The sequence below is a fragment of the Arachis ipaensis genome, chromosome B7 (assembly GCF_059453495.1).
Source record: "Arachis ipaensis isolate K30076 ecotype BB chromosome B7, ASM5945349v1, whole genome shotgun sequence".
Classification (NCBI taxonomy): domain Eukaryota; kingdom Viridiplantae; phylum Streptophyta; class Magnoliopsida; order Fabales; family Fabaceae; genus Arachis; species Arachis ipaensis.
In genome coordinates, this window is record NC_142442.1 from 65,723,300 (window position 1) to 65,739,876 (window position 16,577).

The 16,577-nt window shown below is 42.8% G+C and overlaps 1 non-coding gene across 1 annotated transcript; it reads right to left on the reverse strand.

The window, feature by feature from the left end:
* Nucleotides 1-346: 346 nt before the first annotated feature.
* On the reverse strand, nt 347-453 carry LOC148552850 (small nucleolar RNA R71). The gene has a single exon (XR_015893636.1). It is a non-coding gene; the product is annotated as a small nucleolar RNA R71 (small nucleolar RNA).
* Between the last annotated feature and the right edge of the window lie 16,124 nt (nt 454-16,577).

Sequence of the window (16,577 nt, forward strand, 5' to 3'; positions counted from 1 at the left end):
CAAGGGAAACCGAGTTCCTGATATTAACTTGCAACCAATACAAATCCGGTATCCGGCTTTGGATCCGAATTTTGAGCTTAAGACCGGCACAATCAACTTGCTCCCTAAGTTTAATGCACTACCTAGGGAGGATCCTCTTAAGCATCTTAAGGATTTTCAAGTTGCATGCTCCACTGCGAGACAACATAGTGCAGATGTAGTAGCAGTTTTGGTGTTCGCTTTCCCCTTCTCTTTGAAGGAAAAAGTGAAAGAATGGTTTTATACTCAACCGGGAGATGTGATTTTTGATTGGGACTTGTTGCGTAAGGAATTTCTGGAAAAGTTCTACCCACCACAAAAGACAGACAAGCTGCGAAAGGAGATCTCTTGCATTGTGCAACGAGACGGGGAGACTCTTTATGAATACTGGGAGAGATTCAAGAAGTTGTTGGAAGCTTGCCCCCACCATCTTATTGAGGAGGTGGTCCTTATTAGCTATTTCTGTCAAGGGATGAACCCCCAAGATAAGCTTCTCCTAGATGCCTCTAGTGGAGGATCCCTTACCAAAAACAAGACTACCGAGGAAGCTTGGGAGATCATAGCAGATTTGGCGAATTCTACTCAATACTCAAGGGCAAGAAACCCACAACCAAAAGCTTTAAGTGAAGTTTCTCCCTCCAGAGATGCCATTTGACAAAGACCCTCGGTGAGATGACAATTTTGTTGAGACAAATCACCCAAGGGCAACAAATCCCTCAAGCCTTGATAGCTCCTCCACCTCAAGCCTTGTTAGCTCCTCCATCTCAACCCCCCAAGAATTGAAGGACCACCAAGATCATGTGGTATTTGTGCTTGTAACAACCTTTATACTGATAAGTGCCCTCAACTCCAAGAGGACACTACATTAGCAGTAGCCAATTCATATCCATAAAGACCCAACTACAATCAACATGGAGGAAATCAAAACCAAGGGTGGAGGGATAATTCTAATCAAAGGTGGAACCATGCCCCACAAGCTTAACCCTAAACCACAATACCAACAATCCTACCAACACCCTCCATAATCTCAACCTCAAGGGAGGTATCAACATCCAAATCGAAATAGTAGATCCAATCCTCCTCAAGGTAATCAAGGTCCTCCTTCTAATCAACCCTACATGAATGACACACTCCAATCCTTTATGTAACAACCCTAATTTTCGAGTACGCGAGATCATTTCTGAATACACGGATTTCTCCGAAAGATCAGTAAAGGGAATACCTCTTCTGTATCAACAAGCATCTCAATCCTCATTGTCATTATGTCATCCTTAAGCTAGAACCTTTTCTGAGGCAAGCTCGATAACGCGGTCACAAAGAACCTAGTTTTTGAACCGTATCGGTTAGGGATTTTGATTCGGTTTTTCGTAAATAGTCTCAGTTTGACAAACCGGACTCGATTTATGATAGGAGAGAGATAATAGTATAATATTATCATTATATTAGTATTAGAAAATGCTTGAATGATATTATAAGGTTACTTGGTTTGTTTTAGTTAAAAACAGAAAATCGGTTTAACCAGGTTTACGGTTTACTGGTGCAGCTTAGCACCAGCACTCTCTGATGACTTTATCAATGCTAAGGCCTCATTATTCATGTTTTATTCTCATAATAAATATGTTACTAGTGTCATTTATGCTAGTAGCTCAGAAAATAATTTTTAGAGATGTTTTTACAAGTGTTCCGATACACCTAGTTTTAGTAGTTATACACCTGAGATATTTTAATATTATTTTAATCCACCTCCAAGCCAACCAATCACAACTCACCTTACACCCCCAAGACCTCCAAGGCTGTCTCATTTCATCATTTTGGCCGAAAATAACAAGAGAGAAAAGAGAGAAACTTTCCTGAACACTTAATCTTCAAAGCTTGATTTCTTCTGAACTAAAACTCAAATCAAAAGTTCGATTTCACCAAAATGATCCTCTCTTCTTCCTCTACATAACCATGTAACTTATCAAGGATAGAAATAAGGTGAGATGGCTGTCTCCCTCCCATTTCAATTCGGTTTTCAAGGAAAACCATGCAAAACATGTGTTTTCTTGATGTTTTTCCTTAGGAATCATGCTTAACTTGACTTGAGGGCCAAGAAACATTAATTTTCAGCAGATATAAGGTGAGATATCTCTTCCTAATGTGCTGAGGGGGATTTGTTCAATTGAGAGTTTGTGGATTTAAAGTTGTTCTTGATGTGTTTTAGGAGGAAAAAGTGCTTAAGGACCACCTGAAAGTCTAACCGAATTTGGAGCAGCAAATCAAGGTAGGGTGTCACGAAATTAATCTTGATTATTTGTGTTTGAGTTGTGTAAATGTTGTATAAATTGGCTGTGCTAAAAATTGGTTGCATATATGATTGATTCTTGGTGAAAATTTGGTGAAAATTTGATGAAATTTGATGAAATTCAAGCTTTAAAGTTCATGTTCTTGGGCAGCTGGAAAAATGAAACCCTAAGCTTAAATTGAGGTTCAATTTATGTTTAAATCATGTAGAAAAGATGGGATTTTAGTGGCTGCAATTTTATTTTGAATTATGGTAAAAATCGGTTGCTGAAAAGACTGAAAAACGGGTAAAAAAAGAGAAAGAATCTGAAGAATTTATGAAGAACATGAAGAACACTTTGAGTGTGGTGAAGAACATTGAAGAACACCTTTTAGATCTTAGAAAGGGCAAGGAAGTAAATATTTTGGTGTTTGAGGGGTTATTGTGTAATTTCTGAAAGTTAGGGTGGTTAAAGTAAAAATATTAAAAGTTACGGGTGGTAAAAAGTGAATTTTTAAAGGTTAAAAGTTAAAAAGGGGTAATTTTTGAAAATTTAATGATAAAATAATAAATAATAATAAAATATTAAATAATAATATTTAATTAAAAATAATATTTTAATAAAAATAATAAAATAATACGAAAAAGGCAGTTTTCTGTAAAAGCTTTAGAAAGACAACTTTAAGCGCAGAATCTCATAATTACCTTCATAAAACACTTAGGGAGTGGTAAGAACATATTAGTGAGGCAAAGATAAATGAGAGATAAAAAGTTAAAGAAAAGATAAAAAAACCAAAGAAAAGTCTGTAAAGTTTTAATGACAGAAAAACAGACAGAAATTAGTGAACGAACTAGGGCAACATAGTTAGTCATTGAGTTGAGGCTAGGGTTAGGTATAATATGAAAAGTTAAACTGTTTTAGTATAGACTTAATGAACCTATATTTGGGACAGGCTAACTATTCATATCGAAATTTACATAAGCTTTAAATACATATGTTATGAAGAGAAATCAAAGCAGAGTAAAGAAACACAGAGAACAGAGTAACCAGAGAAAAATAAAGAGATACAGAGAAATGAGTAATCAGAGCAGAGTAAAAAGACAAAGAGAAAAGAATAATGTGATAAAGAGAAATGGTTTGAGTTACGATGTTGTAAAAGTAAAAGTTGTAAAGTTTGTATAGCATGATTGAACAGAGAAAGAAAGAGGTATTGCATAAGAATGTGAAAGTGATGATGAATAATGAGAATGATAATGAATGATGATAATGAGAATGATTATGTGATGATCTGCTGTGTGAAGGCAGTCAGATAGATGGTGGTACGACCACTGAGAGTGCTTTCCTGGGATACTTAGCTATAATGCTATTCTGTAAGTCAGAGGACTCTTACAGAGGTATCGAGAACACATGACTAGCATATACTCCTGTAAGTCAAAGGACTCTTACAGTGAGAGTGTGTGTGTATGCTCCTATAAGTCAAAGGACTCTTACAGTGAGAGCGTGTGTATGCTCCTGTAAGTCAAAGGACTCTTACAGAGAGTGTGTTGGGCAGATATAAGTTAACTAGCTCCGCCATGCAAGTCAAAGGACTCTTGCAGTGGTTTGCCTCACAAGTCAAAGGACTCTTGCGAGGGGCATTGCCAACAGGGAAGCTTTACCTGGTCAAAGGACTCTGGGTAACGTCGGGAGCGGGTATGTAACCGACAAATGAGCTCATTACCTGCGCTAGGGCTAGACATGCATCATACTTGGTAGTGCATTTCCTTTGTTATGATTGTGGTATGAATGTATGTTTTCCTTGTTTGTATTCTATTCTCTGTGTCTGTTTTGTATTTTCTTGTATCCTTCTGTTTGTGTTCTGCTATCTGTTTTCTCTATCTTCTTTATTTATCTGTATTTTCTATTTACTGTTTTTTTGTATTATGCTATTTACCTGCTAAATAACACGGAATTAATGAACTTAACTAATAACCCCGGCCCTACTAAGAACTCCCCAGTTCTTACCCCTTCTCTCTCCCTTCCCCCTTCAGATGGAAGCAAGAGTTCCTTTCCGTAGTTCGCTGACGACCGTTTGCAAAAAGGATTCCGCTCTAGCTAGTCTTCTGAGTCTAGGGTGAATCCCATTCTCTGTTTATATGTATATACTATGAGACCAGCCAATGTCTGCACCCCGTTTGTACGTGAACTTTAACCTAAATCCTGTGTACGAGACTCCTATTGTGTGGCTACTTGATGAGGTACCAGAGAGACGCCGTATGGTAATGTCTGATCGTGCAGAGGAGTAACAGATGAAGTTCTACCTTTTGATGACGTTCCACCTGACTTGAGTTTTGGAGACCTAGAACGTACTTTCCCTCGCTTTAGTAGTTTAGAGGGACTAGGCGAGTATAGAGTCTAGGCTAGCCTAGGTGCCAGCTTAGGGACCTCTTGAACAGGTCAGGACCTGGGATGTTGTATGTATATATATGTATATAGATATTATTTAGCTATATCTAGGGGTGTTCTAACTAAAAGTCTATACTCTAATAAAGGCTGGATCACTAAATGTTGTTAGCTGCTTGTGATGTATTTATGTGTGGTTGCTTATAACTGTTTTATCTGTTATTATTTGTGAATTGCTTATAAATGATTCTATTTATTAATTCAAACGTTTTCAAAAAAAAAAGTACCTCGCTAACTAACTACGCTTTTAACAACGAATCAGGCTCATATAATAAATAATAGACAATAATTAGGATGACAAATTGGTAGCACTCAGTTTCTGGTATGTCTTAGGCGTACTGAAAATTGGGTCGTTACACTTTATGCAAGAGCAATGGGAATTTCACAAGAAACAAGAAGCGTATATGTCTACAATTGCCGAAGCACTCACCCATTTGACTCTTTCTCCTCCTACTACACAAAATGCCCAACAAGCTTCAACTTCTAGTGGTTTGCCCTCACAACCTCAACCGAATCCTAAGGGAAGCATCAATGCTATTACCCTTAGGAGCGGCACCAAGTTGGATGAAATTGGTGTTGTGCCTACAAGCTTGAGTGAGGAAACCCACAAGGAAGAGTTAGGAGAGGATATGGGAGTGATAAATGATGAAGAGAAAGATGTTGAGAAGGATGGGAAAGAACCATTCAAGGCCAAGGAGCCGAAGAGGAAAAATCCGATTGAAGAGCCTATGCCCATTCCATTCCCAACCTTGGCGAAGAAGGCGAAGAAGCAAGAACAACTTGACCCCAACATGGTGGAAATTTTTAAGAATGTTGAAGTCACCGTCCATCTATTTCAAGCCATTCAACAAGTGCCCAAGTTGCCAAATTCCTCAAAGATGTTTGTACCCATAAGGAGAAAATTGGCGAACTCAACAAAAGGCCGGTAGATGATTCTATCTCTTCTTTAATTCCTGAAAAATGCAATGATCCTGGCCCATGTTTGGTTACTTGCTTGATTGGTGGGATTAAGTTCACGGAATGTATGTGCGATTTGGGGGCGTGCGTAAGGATTATGCCACTACCCATTTATGAGAGATTGAACTTGTCACCCTTAAAGAGGTCCGAGGCGAGATTCGTGTTGGCCGATAAGAGCATTGTATCAGTTGTGGGGGTTGCAGAAAATGTTCTGGTTGACATCCAAGGTTTACTCTTTCCGGTGGATTTCCATATTTTGGAGACTCCTCCCATTAACTCAGATAAGCCATCATCCATTCTACTTGGAAGGCCGTTCCTAAAGACATCCCGATTCAAGCTTGATGCACATTCCAAAGTCTATTCTTTTGAGGCCGATGGCATGGTAGCAAGATTCACATTGGAAGAGTTAAGGAAACCCATCCTCGAAGCTTATTCTATCTTTGGGTGTGATAAATTTGAAGATGAAGTGATTAAGGTTGGCAAGGAACAGCAAGAAGAGAAGGATGCCAAGAAGTCTGATTCAAGAGATGACACTCAACCCAAGAATGCAAAGGAGTTGGAGATATTCCTCCTTGGAGAAGTTTCAAGTGATCAATGAAGCCATGCAAAGTCCAACTTAGGACTATAAACCAAAGTACTTGGTGGGAGACACCCCACCATGGTAACATTGTTCCAACTTTATCTTTTGGTTACAGCTTTTTGAATTAGTTGCTTTCTTTAGGTATGATGATTAACTTAGTTTTGATTTGGTATTTTTGGATTGAGTAAGTTGAATTGTTTGCGGATCATGAATTTATACTTGTTTCAATGATTTGGGGTTGGTATGTTGCTTGGGTATAGGAGGGAACCTTAGTTTTGAAAAGAAAAATTTTTGTGAATAAGGGAATTTGTGCGTGCGCACCACCCTGTGCGCGCGCACACAACTACATTTTTCACCTCCTGTGCGAGCGCACGCCCCTGTGCGCCCGCATACCCTTTGTAGCACCCTTTGGTGGCAGCACCAACACTGCCTATGCGTGCGTGCTGCCCTGTTTTCTTAGCCTATTGCGTGCACACTGCCTCGTGCGTACACACGCAATATCCCTATCGCGCTCCTTGTGCGGCCGCATAGACGTGTGTGTCCACACACCAATTGACAGCCCCTCTGGTGGGAACGTCGTCACAAGTTGTGCACGTGAACAACCTCACCCCATCTTTGTCCCTGTGCGTGCGCACGGACCTATGTGCGCACGCACACATGACTCTTCACCTCAAGCGTTCACAAAAAAAATGAAGAGAGAACGAAGCTTTCTGTGCGAGCGCACGCCCTTGTGCGCCCGCACGCGCTGTTGCAGCCCCTCTGGTGGGAGCAACTGCACGCTCTGTGCGCCTGCATCCCTTCTAGCTTTTCGTCTATTGTGCGTACGCACCAGCTTATTGACAAACCTCAATTTGAGGGTTTATCTTGTGCTGATTTCAGGGGTTTTATCAATGATTCCACACACTCTCTATATGAAAATACAAGATTTTTGCATTCCTCTCTTAGTTTCGCCTCATGAATAAAAACATGCTTATTTCGCACTAAAATAGATACATTTCTAATCTTCTCTTGATGCCATTCGATGCCGTGACTTGTGTGTTAAGTGGTTTCAGGATATAGAGTAGGAATGGACCGAAAAGAGAGGAGGAAGACGGGTACAAAGGAAGGAAGCATGAGGATTAAGCTTTGGAAAGTTCCGCATGGGCGCGTGCGCGCACCTTGCGCGCCCGCGCGGATAAGGCAACGTGGAGCCAAAGCCAAGAGCCGGCTTGAGAAGCGGCTAAGCCAGGATCTTCATGGGCGCGCACGCGTACATCATGCCTCCACGCACATTAAAAGACGTCTCAACGGCGCGTGCGCGTACCTTGCGCGTGCACGCCGATTTGCGAATATGATTTTTTAAGAAGTCACGTGACTTAGGCGTGGAGGCAGTTAAGGATCCCACTTTTGGAGAAACACCTTGGCGGGAAAAGCTTAAGAAGACCAAAGGAACAAGGGTTAAGGACACTTAGTTAGTTCATTTTCTAGATCTAGATATTTTAGGTGAGAGAGGAGAGTTAGTTACACTTTTGGGAGAAGAAGAGGGAGATTCCAAGCTTCACTAGGGTTCATCCTCATCTAATTTCTGAATTTTCAATGACTTTTTGGTGAGATCCACTACAATTCTCACTCCACTTTGTTCATGTCATAGATTTTCTTCTCCAATTTCAAGTAGTAGATGCAATTGATCAATTCTCATAGATCTAGAATTCAACTTTGTAATTTTGGATTTTTGTCTCTATTTTGGACTTTCATTGCTACTCTTTGAGATTTGTTGTTAGATCTTTGTGTTGCAATACTTTCAATTTGACTTTCCTTCTCATTTTACTATGACTTTCCTTATTGCTCATCACATGTTTGATAAAATGACAACACTAGCTATGGAGTAGAATTTTCACACTTGGCATAGGGTTTGGTCCTTGGAAGAAGTTGAATAGTTGTATCAATAGTTGATTTGGAATTAGGGATTGCTAGTTGGCTTGGAGTGCACTAAAGCTAGCTTCCCATAAGGTGAAGCTAGGACTTGTGACTCAAGTTGATTGCTTTCATTTGACCTCCCTCTACACCTAGAGGATAACTAAATGGAGCAAGGCCTAATTGTTGTCAACATTGAATGGACTATAAGGATAGGATTTCTAATGCCAACCCTAAGCCAAGTCTTTTGATAATTGATTGTTTGTTTCTCATTGCTTTGCTAAAACCTTCAAAGAATTCCAACAAAGCTTACTAAATCAATAAGATGCACACTTTGGCAATTCCAAGGGAGAACGACTCGGGAGACTAGTACTCTCGGATATAGATTGTAGATTTGTTTGATGAAGGATTTTGCGTCGGTTTAGACTATACTACGATTGATCATTTGCAAATTTCTATACCGGCAAAAATTCATTTGTCAAAATGGCGCCGTTGCCGGGGAAATGCTTAGTGTGCCATGTTATTGTTTTGGATTAAGTGTGTATATATGTACATAGTTGCACTTCATTGTATACTACGCAATTGACTAACTCCTCATCGTTACAATGAATCCCATTTCCCCTTCATTGCATGATGCGTTCACAACCGAATCCGAGCTTAATCCCTTTTGATCCGGAAATAGAACGAACTTTGTTTCATATTAGACAAGCTCGGAGGCGGCTAAGATTTGGAAAAGGTGAAGAGGTTTTCACCACCTCAACCACCTTACTAGAAGTGAACATTGAACCGTCACTCAAAGAAGGCATTAATCATACTCCCATCAAACTCACTAACAATTCTTCTTTTGTTTTAGGTACTAATACCATGGACACTCCAAGGAGAGTCACCATCAAGGAAGCGGGTGCACCGGACTATGTCCTTCAACCCCTTCATGTAACTCACCCCAATTTGAATGCGAACTTTGAATTGAAGCCCCCTTTGATCAACCTCCTACCCAAGTTTCACGGACTTCCCGCACAAGACCCTATTCGACATCTCAAGGACTTCCATCGCATATGCTCGACCACTAGACGGGAAGGGTCCGATGAAGTTGCTATATGGTTGTTTGCTTTCCCTTTCTCTCTTGAGGACAAGGCCAAAGAATGGTTCTACACTCTCTCTAGTGAAGTTACCTCCAATTGGGACCTACTTAGAAGGGGGTTCTTGGATAAATTCTTGCCCCCGGAAAAGATGGATAGGTTAAGGAAGGAAATGTCTTGTATTGTGCAAGGTGAGACGGAACCACTCTATGAGTATTGGGAACGGTTTCGCAAACTACTAGATGCATGCCCTAATCACATGCTCGACACTCAAGTATTGCTTGGATACATATGTCAAGGGATGCGAGAGCAAGATAGAACCCTCTTGGACACCTCTAACAATGGTTCTTTGTCCAAATATAAAACCGCGGAGGAGGCATGGCAACTTATTATTGACTTAGTCGAATCCAATCAACATATGAGGCGAAGAGTCAACCGTCCAAGGACCGTGAACGAGGTATCAACTAGTAGTGAAGCCACCGCTCTAACTCAATCCTTGAATGAGATGACATCCGTCTTGAGGCAACTCCAATTGAACCAACAACAACCACAACAACCTCAATCATATCAACAACACCCTCCACCACCTCAACAACACAACCAACAATTGGTCCCTCAAAGAGTATGTGGCATTTGCTCTTGCTACTCTCACCACACGGATGAGTGCCCAAGCCTTCAAGAAGACAACACCTTGGCGGCTACCCATAATTTCTATGACCGCCCCAATCAAGGGTACTACCAAGGAGGTAATCCTAACCAAGGACACCCTTATCAAGGAGGAGGCTACAACCAAGGAAGTGGACACAATAATCAAAATTGGAAAGACAATCACCAACAAGGGAATAGGGACAACAACAACAATGGAGGAGGTCAAAGATGGAATAACAACCCGCAAAATTTCTCACAAAACCGACCATACAACTTACAAAATCAACCATACAATCAACAAAACCCACAAAGAAACTACCAAACATATCAACCACCACATCAAAGACCACCACCCCACCAATCACAAACTCCTCAACTCACATATGCAACCACCCCCTCCAACCAAGACGAAACACTCCGGACCATTATCCAAGGCCAAAAGGAATTACAAAACACACTTGCTTCCGGCCTCACCGGCCTCACCTCTACACTACAAGCTCTTCTTGCACGCATGGACACACCATCGACCCCCACTCCTCAACCCCCAATCCAAAGTGTCATTCCCTCTCAACCTCAACCAAATCCAAAAGGGGGCATCAACACCATCACCCTTAGATCCGGTACACAACTAAAAGAGAAGGAAGCAAAGGACCCAAGTCCTATCACAACCGCCCAAGGGGAAGAGAGAATAGATATAGAAGAGGTAGTGGAAGAGGAGACACCACAAGCCATAGTTGAGGATGAAGCCCAACCAACAAAGGAGACAACCAAGGCCAAAAGAACCTTGGAAGAAGAAATTGCTCAACCACTTCCATTTCCAACACTTGCAAAGAAAGCTAAAAAGCGCATGGAACTCGACCCCAAAATGGTAGAAATGTTCAAGAAAGTTGAGGTAACCATCCCCCTCTTTGATGCCATCCATCAAGTTCCTAGATATGCCAAATTCCTCAAGGATTTATGCATAAACAAGGATAGAATTCTTGAATTGGAAACCATCCCATTGGGGAGTTCTATTTCCGCTTTGATGGGAACATTACCGGAGAAGTGTGATGACCCGGGCCCTTGTATGGTCACTTGCACCGTCAATGGAGTTCAATTTAGAGATTGTATGTGTGACCTCGGAGCATGTGTTAGCATCATGCCGCTCTCCGTTTATCGGGTATTGAACTTGCCCCCACTAAAAAGGTCGACGGCAAGATTTGTCCTAGCGGATAAAAGCATAATAACCGTAGCGGGTGTTGCGGAAGATGTATTGGTGAATATAAAAGGGTTGGTGTTTCCGATTGACTTCTATGTCCTTGAAATGCCGTCAAGCGAAACCGAGAGAGCATCATCTATCCTACTTGGAAGGCCATTCTTGAGGACTTCTAGATTTAAGCTTGATGCCTACTCGGGGAACTACTCATTTGAAATAGATGCGAGAATTGTAAGCTTTAGCCTAGAGGAAGCAATGAAGCATCCACCGGAGAACCACTCCCTATTTCGGTGCGACCCAATCGACAACATAGCAGCCGAAGTGCATCTTACAAGACTAGATGAGAAGTGCATGGTCGACGAAGCAAATGAAAAGTCAAGCGAACTAAATACCACACATCATACAAACCATCCGGAAACTCAAACTTCAAGGAATGACAAGAAGATGGAATTGAAGCCACTACCACCTCACTTAAGGTATTCATACCTTGATGAAGCCCAAAAGCTACCCGTGATAATTGCACAAGAGTTAACTCCTCAACAAGAAGAAAAATTGCTTGATGTATTGAGGAAAAACAAAAGGGCAATTGGGTGGAGTTTGGCGGATTTAGTGGGAATAAGCCCCCAAGTATGCGAGCACCGCATATTTCTTGAAGAAGGAGCAAGACCGGTCCGACAACCTCAAAGGAGACTTAACCCAACCATTCTTGAGGTGGTAAAGAAAGAAGTCACTAAGCTACTTGAAGCGGACATCATCTATCCTATCTCGGATAGCGAATGGGTAAGCCCAGTCCAAGTAGTGCCAAAGAAGTCCGGAGTGACAACAATCAAAAACGAAAGTGGTGAACTTATAGCAACAAGAGTGCAGAATTCTTGGAGAGTATGCATAGACTACCGAAGATTGAATGCGGCCACAAGAAAAGATCACTTTCCACTACCGTTTATCGATCAAATGCTTGATCGGTTAGCTGGTAAATCATACTATTATTTTCTTGATGGCTACTCCGGATACTTCCAAATTCATATTGCTCTAGCAGACCAAGAAAAAACCACATTTACTTGCCCCTTTGGAACGTATGCTTACAAGCGTATGCCATTTGGCCTATGCAATGCACCGGCAACGTTTCAAAGATGCATGATGAGCCTATTTGCGGACTTTCTAGAGCAATCGATGGAAGTTTTCATGGATGATTTTAGTGTGTATGGTGAATCATTTGAGCATTGCTTAGGTAACCTTGAAAAAGTCTTAGAAAGATGCACCAAAACAAACCTTGTCTTAAATTTTGAAAAATGTCATTTCATGGTCAAACAAGGCATTGTTTTGGGACACATAGTATCAAAGGAAGGCATCTCCGTAGATCCGGCAAAGATAAATGTCATATCCAGTTTACCTTACCCCTCCTCCGAGAGGGAAGTCCGTTCTTTCCTTGGACATGCAGGATTCTACCGGAGATTCATCAAGGACTTTAGCAAGGTGGCCTTACCTCTCTCTCGATTACTACAAAAAGACACCGAATTTGAGATGAGCAAGGAATGTATGGAAGCATATGACAAACTCAAGGTAGCATTGACACAAGCCCCTATTGTACGAGGACCCAATTGGATTCAACCCTTTGAAATCATGTGTGATGCTTCGAACTATGCGATAGGAGCCGCGTTAGCACAACGCGAGGGTAAGATTCCCTATGTCATAGCTTATGCTTCCAAAACATTAGACGGAGCCCAATCCAACTACACTACTACCGAAAAGGAACTCTTGGCTATTGTTTTTGCTTTGGACAAGTTCCGAGCCTATCTTCTTGGTTCCAAGGTAGTAGTGTATTCGGATCACGCGGCACTAAAGTACTTGTTGGCAAAAAAGGAATCAAAACCGAGATTAATTCGTTGGGTGCTCTTATTACAAGAATTTGACTTGGAAATCAAAGATAGGAGCGGTTCCCAAAACCTAGTGGCGGACCATTTAAGCCGCCTCGAAAACACAAAAGGCGACACCACTCCTATCAATGATTCCTTTCCTTTAGACGCCTTGCATGCAATCTCAGAAGTGGTTCCTTGGTATGCCCCAATCGCAAACTATTTGGTTTCACGCACTTTCCCTCCCAATCTCGACAAAAACAAAAAGGATAAGCTGAAAAGCGAATCCAAATACTATATTTGGGATGATCCCTATTTGTGGAGGTGTGGAGCGGACCAAATAATGCGACGGTGCATACCTCAAACCGAATTCCAAGCAATCTTGGACGCTTGCCATGCTTCCGAAGGAGGTGGTCACTACGGGCCCCAAAGAACGGCAAGAAAAATCCTTGATTGCGGATTTTGGTGGCCAACTCTTCTCAAAGATGCCTCCCTCTATTACAAATCTTGTCCCCAATGTATTAGGTTTGGAGATATTTCCAAGAAGGACGAAATTTCCCAACAAAATATGCTTTTTTGCGAAATCTTTGACGTATGGGGAATCGACTTCATGGGACCATTTCCAAATTCCAATGGCTTTCTCTACATCTTGTTAGCCGTCGATTATGTGTCAAAATGGGTGGAGGCAATCCCCACCCGAACGGATGACGCTAATGTTGTGTATTCTTTTGTGAGGAACAATATCATTTGTCGCTTTGGCGCTCCAAGAGCAATCATAAGTGACCAAGGATCCCACTTTTGCAACAAAAGAATAGACGGCCTCATGAGAAAATATGGCATCATCCACAAAGTAGCCACGGCTTACCACCCTCAGACAAATGGCCAAGCCGAAGTCTCTAACCGGGAAATCAAGCATGTGTTAGAAAGGATTGTAAAGCCGAATAGGAAAGATTGGAGCATTAAACTCCCCGATGCACTGTGGGCCTACCGAACGGCTTACAAGACACCCATTGGCATGAGCCCCTTCTGGCTTGTATATGGTAAAGCATGTCACTTACTGGTGGAGATTGAACACAAAGCTTATTGGGCCGTAAAGGAGTGTAATATGAGCTTGGGTGGAGCCGGAGTAGAGAGAAAGCTTCAATTGGCGGAATTAGAATGTTTGAGATTGGAAGCTTACGACAACTCTAGACTCTATAAGGAAAAGTTGAAAGCCATCCATGACAAGAACATTAGGAGAAGAGAATTCCAACCCGGTGACCTAGTCCTTCTCTACAATTCAAGGTTGAGATTACTACCCGGAAAGCTTAGATCAAGGTGGGATGGGCCATACCAAGTGGAGAAAGTAGAACCTTATGGAGTCTACCACTTGCGCCACCCATCAAACCCGGACATCTTCAAGGTAAACGGGCACCATCTCAAATTGTATCATGGTGAGCAAAGAAAGAACGCCAAGGAAATTGAAGTGTTCCTCTTGAGGGATGCAACTCTTGGACAAACACTATAAGCTACTGAAAGTCCAACTTAAGGACGTTAAACAAAAGTGCTAGGTGGGAGACACCCCACCATGGTAAGATCTTCCTTTGAGATTTGTACATAGACACTTGACTTCATGTTTGTTAGCTAGATCTTAATGACAACTCCCCTTCATGTGTTGACTTCATTGATAGTTTACCAAGTAAAATGCCCTGCTATAGTGCTTAAGTGGCTGTATGGGGGGGGGGTTTTTGAAATGTCAAAAGTGGTGTAAACACTTGCAAATTTAGAAAAAAACCACCCTTCTGCGCATGCGCGCACCTGGCGTGTACGCGCCGTTCTGGCATTCAACGATCATCTACGCGGACGCGCACCGTGCGCGGACGCGTGGATTGCAAATCATAGCCCTCCATACATTTATCCGAGAGTTGCGCCCACACCATGCCAGGGCTATGCCTGAAGCACAGGAAGCTCGCGCGCACGCGCGCATGGCGCGTCCGCGCACATGGGCGAAATCTGCCAATCGACGCGCAAGCGCACTGTGCGCGTCCGCGCCGATTGCCCTGCTGCCCCCTAGTACATCCTACAGAGAGTTAAGCCACTCTCAAGCCTACACTAAGCCACAGGCCCAGCAGCTTTGCCGCGTGCGCGCACCTGGCGCGCACGCGTCCATACCAGGCGAGCACGAAACGCGCGCACGCGCCGCAGCCGCGCACGCGCCCTTCCAGTTTGCACTCCTCTTTGGGCCACTTCACAGAGAGTTGAGCCCCCTCCAGGCCCCTCTCATGCCTGGGGCACAACCACGAGGACGCGCGCGCGCACAGTGCGCGCGCGCGCCAAAGAGCGCTGAAGCCACCTCTGGTACTTCGTCCAGAGAGTTATGCCACCCCTGTGCCTCTCCTGTGCTGCCAGCCCAAGCGCATGGACGCGCACGCGCACTGTGCACGCGCGCGCCCCCAGTCCACCTCGCTCCCTGCGCGAGCGCACACCGCGCGCGCACACGCCGGTGATCGACGCCTTCTTTAAACAAAAAGGGGGCACACTCACCCCTTCATTCTCATTCCACTTCTCTTCTTCCCCCATATCCTTCTCCATCTCACAAGGCATTATACTAGGCCCCCTCTTAGTCCATTAATCTCTTGTATTTCTTATTCATCTAGTTGCACCATCTTTTAGGTAGCTTCTCTCTTCCTTTTCTTTTCTTCTCTCTTCCCTCTTTCTCTAGTTACTCCCTTGGGATGTCTTTGCTCTCTCCTCTCTTTCAATCCCATTCTTCATGGGCATTTAGGTCTCAAACTCACTTACATGAATAGATGAATGGTGTTGCTTAATTTTCTTGCAATCAATATGCACTATAATCATCAATAATGGATTGTGGAAAGTTACATTGCTTTCCTTTTCACACAATCACATACTACTTGAAGGATGCACACCAAGTGTTCGATGAAAGGCACACTTGAATTTTGGACTCATTGTGACTACCTGGCCTCTCATCAATCACTTTTGAGTGCATCCCCACTTTCCACAAACCATTCTTTCCTATTTTCTTCGCTTGCCTCCCATTTATGGTCCCTAAGGGTGTATGCTTCTCATGCCTCTTCCTTGCATGCTTAAACTACCCTTGCACTACATGAAAATAATTTGCCTTGCTCTTCACACATTATCTTAGTTACATGTTGCAGCTGTCATGTAACAAAGATACCCATATTTTATGGCATAACTTTTCATTACATAGAGCTCATGCACCTCCACTTCTTTGAGTTTGATATTTTCTCTTTCTTGCTTCCACAGGATGGTCATCAAAAAGGACAATGGGAAAGGCCCCAAGAAGCCAGCTTCCAACAAAGTGCGCCAAGAACTAACGGCCAGGCCCCTCCTGAAGAAGACCAAGGGTCCCGTTGACATTCTAGAGAAGGACAACCCTCCTAAGGATTCAAACAAGTTTCCCAACCGTTACTGCGAACTTGTTTACTCCAGAATGATTGAAAGGAATTACCATCCGGAACCCCTCCTAGTCTTACCGGCTCACCTAAGTCCGATTGTGATGCCACACATTGACCGGAGGCATTGGAAATTCCTCTTGAGGCAACCAACGGAGGCCAATCTCTCATGGGTGGTGGAATTCTACTCCAACTTCCACTCACCTCATCTCACATCAATATTTGTGTGCCG